The sequence below is a fragment of the Ictalurus punctatus genome, chromosome 17 (genome assembly GCF_001660625.3).
Source record: "Ictalurus punctatus breed USDA103 chromosome 17, Coco_2.0, whole genome shotgun sequence".
Classification (NCBI taxonomy): domain Eukaryota; kingdom Metazoa; phylum Chordata; class Actinopteri; order Siluriformes; family Ictaluridae; genus Ictalurus; species Ictalurus punctatus.
The window spans coordinates 1,498,167-1,510,320 of record NC_030432.2 but is presented as its reverse complement, the minus strand read 5'-3'; positions in this window follow the sequence as shown (position 1 = coordinate 1,510,320).

The following is a 12,154-nucleotide window of genomic DNA, read 5'->3' as shown; positions in this document are numbered from 1 at the left end:
TGTTTTTATCTCCACCAAAATGGTTCCTCGCCTTCTAGGCCTTTGCTCTAAACTCTCATTTCTTCATGGCAACCTTTTGTTCCAACACTCCGTCTCATATTCCTGCAGGATCACAGCGTTACTCCGACTCAGGCGGAATAACGATGCCTGATTATGACCTTTTATTCGGTGTGAAATTTGAGCATGTAGAGTGCTTTCGCTTCCTCGCCGAAGGTGTTAAAATGTAAGACAGATTCTTGCTTTTGTGAAATGGCGTCTTGTGGCACAGAACTTAACAATGCAATCGCTGCATTTATTATGTATGTAATTGCTCGCTCTAGGTTGTTAGAAGTTTGTTACAAAGCGCTTTGCTGGAGCTTCCTGGATGGAGATCATGGGTAAGCTGAGACTTCCGCATCCCTCGGTGATATTTTCATGTTATAACATGTTCATATAGCATGAACATTTCCTATTAACATCACGATGAAGTAGAGTTGCAAGAAGTTAATAAGACGGGGAAAAAAAACCCAGCAAAAAATGAGAAACCGCAAAAAAAGTGTTAAAAAAAGTTTTCAATAAATAAATATCCCCTCACTGAACAATTCCAGATGTTTATATTGGAAGCACATAAAAACCAGCGTCCGCTGCTATAGAAAACGAATCGGAACCTTCTGACCAATCAGAATCCGGAACTCAAAGCAGGGAATAATTTGTTTGAAATTCAGCGCTCGATAGCATACAGATTGATACAAATATAAACTGGAATTAATTTACATGAAAAGACGATGAACGTTTTTATGAATGAAATTTCATTTATTCCACTTTAAAAATGTATCCATTCTATCAAATGGATTAAAAACACAGTAATTAATAAGAATATTCTCAGATCACATTCAATACATGTCAGTATTGTGTTTTGGAGTGGGGTTTTTTTTTCTCTCCTTTTTTTTTTTTTTTTTTAATTCCAAAATGCCCTGAGGTGTTTTGGCTCTACTTTTTGCCAATTAGGCAACCGAGACACTGGATACAGCTTAAAATATCCTCTCCCACTCCCAAAGGGCAATTCTCTACTGCTTGGCCACTCTCCCGAAAAAAAAAAAGTTGATATTTTAACTTCGAGCTACCAGGTGTCAGAGAGAGAGAGAGAGAGAGAGAGAGAGAGAGAGAGAGAGAATATCCAGCCCTGAGATCAGATGAAGCTGGCAAGTGGTCAGCAAGTGTCTGATTTGCCAAATCTGAGAAAAGAAAAAAAAAAAAACACTGTGTATTTAGTGTATAAAAGGCCATATCACTACAACCCGGTAAACTTTGCATCTAAAAGTGAAATTGATTCAGAGCCAAGGGACGGAATACGTCTCGAAACTCCATCACCATGATCATCTCTTTCTCTCTCTCTCTCTCTCTCTCTCTCTCTCTTTTTCTTCTAGAATAAGTCAACTTTACATGATCATGACCCTGCAGGTGCAGACGTCTTCTGCCAGCAGCTCTCTGCTTACCAAGACGCAACTTTCTAACCTCTGATGCGTGAATAATATGGAAGGAATAATAAAAAATAAATAATAAGAACAATAATAAGAAGAAAAAAGCACCAGCTTTTCTATAAATGTCAGCTGAATCACGCTATCGCACTCAAGAGGCAGGCAGTTCACATATTCTCATAGCAGCGGCCTTTTAATAGAGCACCGAGAGCAAAGTGTATTTGGCAAGAATTCAACTTAAAAATCCCTCTTTATATCAAAGCAAATACATTAAAGAAATTCAAATGAAAATAATGACAGTATTTTACTTAAGTGTTCAGAAGACTACAGGATTCGCATATTAATGCTATATAAATAGAAATGCTGGCATTATTTTATCATTATATTAGTTATATATTCATGCCAACTGACATGATCCTACACAACCATTTATGACAACTTATTCCACTCCATGATTTCAAAATGACATCACAGCTGAGTCAAGTGAGATTTCAGTTGATGCAAGGTCCTGTTATGACGCTTCTTCTGACATGTGACTGACATACGGGTGATGTCACGGTACTAATTTAGCGTCAGAGAAAATGCGTCGCACAGATATTATGTCAGTCTGGCATCACGACATTGTCATGAGTTAGAAAAGAAACAGAAATAAGAAGCTCGCTTTAGTTGTAAGTCCAAAAACATACAGAAGTAGGTTATTACAATGTAATAACATTGTAATAAGTGTTTATAAACATTTTATAAGCGACCGTATGAAACTCACGTTACAGAAAAGATATATGGTCAAAGTAAACATACATAACTTATTATAGACATGTAATAATATCGTTAGAAATATGCATAAACATCTTATAAGCCTAATGATCAAGCTCGGTTTATTTAATACTCAGAAAATATACATAGCACTGTTATTATGATGTGATAATATTGTCATAAGTGCGTGCACATGTGTTATAGACAGTATTATGAAATGATTTTTACTTATGGTCAGAAGATACATAACATTGTTAGTACAAGTTAATAAAAATCTTCCATTTAATGCATCAGACATTCTTGAAGTCATCTGGGTCACTGTGAAACATGCTAGGCTCTATTTGTCGTGCTAATTCGCTAACCAGGGCACCCATCTAATTGATGATGAGCTAAAGCAGATGGAGAGAAATTGCCAAGAAGGATGCTAATCACGCAGGTCAGAGATAGCTTATTGACTCGAGACGTTTCCCCAAGGAGGAGTGTGTTCAGACATCAGGTCTTATGTGTCTCGGGCTGATAGATGGCTTGCAGGAGTCAGTTCGATAGTCAGGCGAGAGCTGTGCAAACTTGCTTCGTTATGAATCGAGGGGAAATAAAAGTGGCTAGCAATCAGTACCGAGGACCATTTAGTATGGTTCGCTATTAACACAATGCTAAGTCATGTTTTGAATGGTACGAAGATGAATCTATAGTTTAAAGTCGATTTAAAAAAAATAAGAACAAATAAGAAGAAAAACAGTAACAACAACACGAATAACAGCAAGCAGCGATCTTAGGGTCCAGGCACTTTTTGCAAATAGTATTTCCAGTGTCCAGTTCTTGGCATGTGACAGGAATACTAAATGAACAGAATGTTTTTTGATGGTGGCACAATGTTAACACTGTGGAATGCCTTCTGAAAGCTTATTTTTTGAATGAATTTTAGGAACAAAGAAATGGCGCAAATTGGATGAATAATTTGATTTTTTAGATCTACAGCACCAAGAGCCTCATACAGTAAAAACAAACAAACAAACAAACAAACAAAACAATTTCAAGTGGACTTTACAGAGAGAATTTCTCCCCAATAAAGCTAATTACTTTGAATGATATTTACAAACGACCGATGGCCAGTTAGCATGGTCTCCCTAGCACAATTCTCACTGATAGAATTCGCCATTTTGGGGCCACAGAGAAAGTGAAAGCGCGTAAACCTTAACCTGAGCATGAAATCACTTTAGCATCTAAGGTTAGAGCCTTGAAAATGCCAACATGAGTGCTGAGTGGGAACTTTAACCTTGATCTTTAATACCAGAATGAAGAGTGGAAGGGAAAGTGGTTTTTTGTTGAGTGGTGGGTGCTTCCAAAAAATTTATAATGGCTGAAGTTGAATGAAAAGAAAGCTACTGACCTTTTTGACACAAGACAAACTAGAGCTTTTTTTTTTTTTTTTTTTTTTATTAAAGAAAAGGTCAACTAAAAGGGGCGACCAGTTTTTGTGTTAGCGGAACATTTTCTTAATGTTTAGGTTCAAAGAACTGTCAATGGTTTATATAATGCTTGTAAGCATTTTTGTTAAAAAAAAAAAAAAAAAAAAAATCTTTTAAACTTTTTTAGCTGTAGGAATTGTAATGCTAACATCTCCATAATAGTAAAATGATGCACTTTTACACCTATTAGTCCATTTGCTGAGCCTGGATCAGAGCAAAATTGGTCCTTATCACTTAAAAGTGTATCTGTTCTTCTCTTTAGATGCCATCAACAACAACAACAACAACAAACCTAGCTAGCTCTGCTGAAGTGCTAACAACTAGATTTTATTTTCTCTCCATAATGTTAGCAATTTCTGACTAAAATCAGTCGCTGAAATGATTCAACTGCATGAAAACGAGGAAAAGGAAATCATTCATTTGAGACGAGAGAGCTGGCTAGCTCCAATTAATACCACGCAGTGCTTTCTCAAGAACATCAGACATCTTGTCAGTGCTTCAAGGCTAATTGTACTCTTTGTACAAGTGTGTCTTCCTCATGTTCTCACATTAAGATATTTGGACATGACCATGCATGCGCACACACACACACACTCGCACACACTTACACACCACAGACGATCTCACTTTTGCACAGAGTGAGCAGCTGAACCTCGCACTGTGAATGAGCACAGCTTGCTCCGTCACAAGGGCTATCATTCTGTGACACATCACACACTTGTGCGCACACACACACACACACACACACACACACACACACAATCTGATTCCATAAAGGCACATCAGATGCTATCTTAACCAGCACAGCCACACAGTAATTAAGCATCGCTCGAGCACAACATGATGAGAGACAAGCAACATGCACACTCAATATGGCGGCAAAAGGTTCAGTTACTATGCAGGGGAATAAACGTAACTGCCATTGGAAGAAAATTTTAACACTATCTGTCCATCAGGTAAAGGGCCATGTTATGCTCAATTGTTTTTCAGATGAGCTTGTCAATTTAACCAGCTAATCACAAACCTGACCATGTGACTTTCACTCCTAGCTAGGGCCTATTCAGCATGTGACCACTACGGGGCCCTTGACGAGAGAAAAAAAATAACTGAATGATTAGAATGATTGCCCATCACACTAGGTCAGACAACATCGAGTTAGTACAACACAAGCCAGCGAATGTAAAGTCACAGAATCTGAAATAAATTCGGAAGTGTTTTTGATGTTTGTGTCTGAGAACATGGCACCTTTTGTTTCAACCCAACTCATTTTTTTTTACAATGATCAAAATATTGAAAAATGTGACTGTTTCTTGCTGCCCAAGATTGTGAAGGTATCACAATCCACCGTTCGAGGAAAACCTCATGTGCAGAAATATAGAGGCCATATCACAAGATTGGAATTCGCAAAGAAATACAGAGACGAGCCACAAAAGTTCTGGAAACCAAGATGAACCTCTACCAAATTGAGAAGAAAGAAAGGCTCTGAATCATGGTCCAAAACATACAAGCTGATCTGTGAAACATGGTGGAGGTAGTGTCATGGCTTGGGCTTGCATGGCTGCTCCTGGAACATTCTTGTTCATCTTTATTGATGATGGAACTCATGATAGTAGCAGCAGAACAAATTCAGAAGTTTACAGGAACATTCTGTCCGACAATTTATAGAGAAACGCATCCAATCTAATCGGGAGGAACTTCATCATGCAGCAAGACAACGATCCAAAACACACCATCAACCCAACAAAGGACTTCATCAGGGGGAAAAAGTGGAAGGAAATAAAAAAGACAAGCAGCTTCACTCAAAACATTGCAGAAAAAAAGCAGAGACAATGGATGGATAAATGATAGCATGTCATTAAAAAAAAAACATGCTCAGTTACAAAGTTCAGAGTTCAGACACGTACGTTGCTCTCTGTATTTTCCAGAGATCCTAATGGCTCCTCAACATGCTGTCCTTCATAATCTTTCCCCGCTAGTAAGATACACAATGTTGCTTGGCGTGAATGAATCAACTTATGTACACAATAAAATAGTCTACTTTAATAGAGCAAGAATCTAATTATTAGCTAGCTAGCAAACTCACACCATCGCCTGATTGTTGCTCCACCCACTACTTAAAATGACTCGAGTTGAGAAATTATCCCATTCGCCTTTGATTCATCGTTTATGATCCGTTTGTTAGCCACTATTACTAATTAAACTATTTCAGAGTGAATAAAACAGTCGTGCTCCAAAGGCCTGTTTATACCCTAGATAAAAACTTAAGAGAAAATGTAATGCACCCCGAGACCATCCAAATTCAAGGGGAAAATAAAAAGAGCTTTGATCGTGAGCACTTTGAAAAAGTTCAGTCGGGCTTCGGCTTTGGCAGGAGATGAAAAACGCAGCCTGAGTTTCTCTACAGCTTTCTCACCCGCCTTCTTTCATATTACGGGACAAAAGAGTAAAAGAAGAAAAAGAGTCAAGAAAAAAAAAAAAGACGCACACAGTAGAAACTATGGAAATTACTCGCTTGCGTGAAGACCCTGAGAGCGAGCCGCTCCCTCGCTTTCTAAAGGTGATCTCTGATCCGAGAGCATAAGCCCGAAACCCTAAACCCTTTGTAGTTGTAGAGGGATTATAGGTAAGCTTGTGCCTAGCTCTTCTGTTGAAGCAAACTTAACAAAGTCAGGATTGATGGAAGACGGTGTAATGTCCAACATGGCGCTGAATCTTATACATCACCTACAGTTTCGCAGTGGAGCCATATTTCTTTGGAAATTAAGAGAATATCACTCTCAAAAACATCTCGAGTAACATTAGGCAGTGACTTTAGGCATTAAGTCACTGCACTTTAAAGATGAACGATTCTTTAAGATTGTCCTTGAAGTACAGAGTAATCTTGATCAATCTAAACAAGGATGCGAGCTACAGGCTGACTAACAACAACAACAACAACAAAAACAATAACAACAACAAAAATAGCTAAACTACCAAAAACATCCTGTTAAAGGAAACACATTCCCACTTCCTTCTTGGAACGTGACGTCTCTGCCATCCGTACCGTACGCAATCAGGACCATAAATATTTGGACAGTGACACAAATTAAGAGTTCCCATGAACAGCTACTAAATGCAAATTTCAACGCTCGGAAAAATCAACTCCGGACCGTTTTATCTCCTTAATTTGTCATGAAATATACGTGGAAACCAGACAACACTCGAACATCATGAAACGGCTTATCAATCGACTGTCCAGTTATTTTTGAGCATGTCAAAATGGAGGGACTCCACTGTTAAACCCCTCAAAACCCACAAACTTCAATCACATGTTGATTGCTTCATTACAAATCCATTGCGGCGTTGTACAGAGGCAAAATCACAAAAATATGTATTGCTGTCCAAATACTTATGGACTCGAGAAGCTGTGATCCATGCGGATTAGGATTGTAAATCATTCTGTGAGTAGAATAATGGGGAAGTTGGACAGAGTGTGATTGCGTTGTGTATCGTCAGCTCTATGAGCCATCTGTTCTTTAATCGCGTCAGCAGGAGAAAGATGAACTGATGAACATGGGCACTGCGCAACCACGGATCGGTTTGCCCTTTGTAAGACACGACATCTTCATCCGATGGAAAAAAAAACACATTTATTCACAACTCTGTGATCTTTGCCAAAAAAAAACCAACAAGTTGAACACTGTGATTTGCTTCAATTCATTATTCAGTTTGACTTAGCAAAAGGTTCTCAGTTAACATGAGTATCATTCTTATATCTCTATTTGATCTCTCTCAGCTTCTCTCTCTCTCTAAATATACATCACGTACTGAGGAAAATTAAATGAACCACCGATGTAGCCCAGCTTTTTGGACATCAGAACGTTTGGTTTGTCGTGCTACGCTCGGTTAGCCTCCGCTAAAGGTCAAAACAGGATGCAGTACTTCAGAGAGACAAACAATTTAATGAAATGTCAGTGATCTGCCTGACATTACCGTTGCCTGCCACGGTATCCTCTTAATAAAAGCCTGTCCGGACGATTTTCGAGTTCACTTTTTCAGGATGAAAAATAAACGAGCCCTTATTAGCTAGCTCTCCTGAGAAAAGGCTAACAGAGTTAGCAGCGCCCCGGCTGCGTCCTATTCATCACTTAATATCTCTGTAAGTGCTCAGATTGTTTGGAGCAGTGCAGCGGCATCAATCATGCTCAACCTGACAGCTAACGGTGCTTTCGTCCTCTGCGGTTCTGGACCGAGTCCCCAGGGCCAGCCGTCTGTTCTGTGGCTAATGCTAACGGCCAGAGTTGAGACGCTGCTGGCTGACACGTTGCACATGCTATAAAGCAATCTGCCAGTCATACGAGTGCTATAGGGAAAAAGAAACATGGCAAAATGATAAAATATACAACACAAGGCAGCTGTCGAGATATAATGGGCCTCTGCTTGCATTCCCCCGCTGGAAATCTAGTTGCTGGAGACTTTCCGTCGACTTTTTTAACTCTGCACCGAGAGTGTGTAAGGAGTAAATTTGAATGTAAGGAGACTCACTAATGCGAACCTCGATTAATTGGCTTCGAGTCGCAGATCTGCTGATGAGCTACTCCGATTTTATATATACGGAGTGCACTGTCGAGTTTAAATCGCTTATTTATTTCAATTACACTGCAATTTAATTAAGATTTTGTGAAATTCAGCCGTTTAAGTCCAAAAGATAGTCATACATTAAGGCAAATAAGACTAGCCATTCAATTAAGGGGAGAGAAAGTAATGGCGCCCTATAAAAGGGGGAGGAGTTAGTGTGTGTCTATGGTATCTGGCGTGCTGCAACGGCTGAGCTGCCTAATGATGACATACAGTGCATCCGGAAAGTATTCACAGCGCTTCACTTTTCCCACATTTTGTTATGTTACAGTCTTATTCCAAAATGGATTAAATTCATTATTTTCCTCAAAATTCTGCAAACAATACCCCATAATGACAACGTGAAAGAAGCCTGTTTGAAATCTTTGCAAATTTCTTAAAAATAAAAAGCAAAAAAGCACATATACATAAGTATTCACAGCCTTTGCCATGACACTCAAAATTGAGCTCAGGTGCTCAGTGTGTTTCCACTGATCATCCTTGAGATGTTTCTACAACGTGATTGGAGTCCACCTGTGGTAAATTCAGATGATTGGACATGATTAGGAAAGGCACACAGCTGTCTATATAAGGTCCCACAGTTAACAATGCATGTCAGAGCACAAACCAAACCATGGAGTCCAAGGAACTGTCTGTAGACCTCCGAGACAGGATTGTATCGAGGCACAGATCTGGGGAAGGGTACAGAAACATTTCTGCAGCATTGAAGGTCCCAATCAGCACAGTGGTCTCCATCGTCTGTAAATGAAAGAAGTCTGGAACCAGCGGGACTCTTCCTAGAGCTGGCTGCCCGGCCAAACTGAGCGATTGGGGGATAAGGGCCTTAGTCAGGGAGGTGACCAAAAACCCGATGGTCACTCTGACAGAGCTCCAGCGTGTCTCTGTGGAGAGAGGAGAACCTTCCAGAAGAACAATCATCTCTGCAGAACTACATCAGTCAGGCCTGAATGGTAGACTGGCCAGACGGAAGCCACTCCTCAGTAAAAGGCACATGACAGCCCGCCTGAACACTTTGGCCTGAATGGCAAGCGTCATGTCTGGAGGAAACCAGGCACCACTCATCACCTGGACAATACCATCCCTACAGTGAAGCATGGTACCCAATTGAACATCTCTGGAGAGATCTGAAAATGGCTGTGCACCGACGCTCCCCATCCAACCTGATGGAGCCTGAGAGGTCCTGCAAAGAAGAATGGGAGAAACTGCCCAAAAATAGGTGTGCCAAGCTTGTAGCAGCATACTCAAAAATACTTGAGGCTGTAATTGGTGCCAAAGGTGCTTTAACAAAGTATTGAGCAAAGGCTGTGAATACTTATGAACATGTGCTTTATATTGTTTTTTATTTTTAATAAATTTGCAAAGATTTCAAACAAACTTCTTTCACATTGTCATTATGGGGTATTGTTTGTAGAATTTTGAGGAAAATAATGAATTGAATCCATTTTGGAATAAGGCTGTAACATAACAAAATGTGGGAAAAGTGAGGCGCCGTGAAGACTTTCCAGATGCACTGGACATACGCTGTAGGAATTTCAATAGGAAGCGCAAACAGAAAGTACGTACAGTACATCCTCCTTTCATCTTTGTGCTCCCTCTTCATCAGACGTCGTTCACACCTGCAAGCTTGTTTAAATTAGTCAGGACAGCGCAGGTGGGCTGGAGGGCAAAAAACGAATAAGAAGTTGAGAAGGATTGGTCAAAGGGAGCGGAGAAGAAAGGAGAAGAACGAAGTGTTTCCTTGGGGCAAGTGTGGAAAGAAATGTGTAAGTGTGGAAAGAAGAGGAAGAGAGCTGGGATAATAACTGCACAACTTCACACAAACACACTGCAACACAATAGGCATAAAATATTTATTACGTGAAATGCTGAGGTTTTGGAATTTGTCACAAAAAGTAAAACAGGAGCGAAAGAAAGTGAAATAAATATAGATGAGATATGGATTTTATCATCAGTTATGTCTAAAGCAATATCTGGCTTTTATGACAATTTATCAGACTCAGTCATCATTAAATGGGACATCATCATTTCACTGTGGACGTGTCCCAAACCAATTGGCATCACAAATACCTCACCGCCCAAATCCCCATGTCCTATTCACTAGATAAACTCCATAAACACCATATCACCTGACTCTCCACAATCAACCCATTTTGGACATGTCCCAAATCACACACCGTATTCATTATATAGTCTGCCTATGTCTCATTGGTTCACTGTTGAGGCGCCCCGATTCACACGACTTACTTGCTACTGTATATAGACTACAAAATCACCCTCATCAGTCCACTCTTGACGTGTCCCAAACCACACTCCCTATTCACTACAGTATATAGGCCACAAAAACAGCATCGCAAACGTCTCGCCCTCATCAGTCTGCAGTGCATGTGTCTCAAACCACACACCATATTCACTGCATAATACAAATAAACACCGTCACAAACACCAGACAATCATCAGTCCCTCCAGTGGACGCGTCCCAATTCACTAAAACAGACCTTATGCAATCTATAGGCCATGCATACAGTACAGGTACGCTTCTCGTGCACATCATTTGTACACTAAGTTGTGGGATTTCCAACAACAAGCAGGATATTGTCCACGATGCTTTCAAAGCTTTCACGGCTTGAAATAAAAGTTATTTTTATTTTTAAAGTCAAAATTATTTTGGCTGAAAAGAAGAGACACTTCTCCAACAGCAAAGGCAAAATACTTAACCCTGCAATACACACACACACACACACCAACAGAGTTCACATGTTTACAGCTTCAGCAAACATGCAAGCACAGAGTGAAAATGTGTGTGTGTGTGTGTGTGTGTGTGTGTGTGTGTGTGTGTGTGTGTATTGACCTGTTGTTAAATTCGTTAATTCCTGCCTTTAAACAACTGTCTGCTGCTTTTTGTTCAGTAAGTCATGATGTGTCAGTGTTTCTTCTGCCACATCATCATCATCATCGCCATGACACAGCAATACAGCAACTTCCTGTCTGTCTCTCTCTCTGTGTCTTTCTCTCTGTTATCCATCTAAAACAGATAACTATATAAGCACCGTGTGTAGGCCACTACACTGTAAAGTGTACTACATCAACCAGGTGGACAGACAGAAAGACAGATAGATAGATGGATAGATAGATAGATAGATAGATAGATAGATAGATAGAAGCATGCAGGAAGACAGTAAGACAAAGAAACAGACTGCCAAATAGACAAATAGAGAGACAGAGAGTAGACAGACATAACAACTGACAGACAGATGGATAGATAGACAGGTAGAGGGACAAACAGACATACTGACTGACAGGTAGACAGACAGATAGACAGAGAGATAGTTAAGTAGATAGATAGAGAGAGAGAGACACACAGAGAGGAGAGAGAACGAGATAGACACAGAGAGAGAGGCATGCATACAGACAGAAAGACAAACAGACAGACAAATAGAGAAACAGTGAGAAAAAAGGGCTTACAAATTAGTGTACTAGGTAGTGAACAGGGTTTTGTTTTGGACAGAGCAGTGCAAAGGATACCAGAGAGAACGAATGTGTTGTACCTTTAAACAAAACAAAAGCATCATAAAATAATCAGTGTTGAGCCTATTTTTATATTTTTGAGACTTTTTTTAATTATTTTTTTTTCTTGCACATGATACAAATGGAACTGCTGTTGCATCAGAGGAAAAAACAAACCCATTTAATCAAATGGTGTTTTTCTTTAAAAAGGCGAAACAAGAGACGTAATGACTCGCACAAAAGAGACTATAGTCCTTATCTTCATCCATCAACACATCCGCGTGCATCCGAGACTATTTTTAGAAATTTGTGTTAAATGGCTGCGGTTTATTTTTTTCTCTCTCCAAGTTTCCG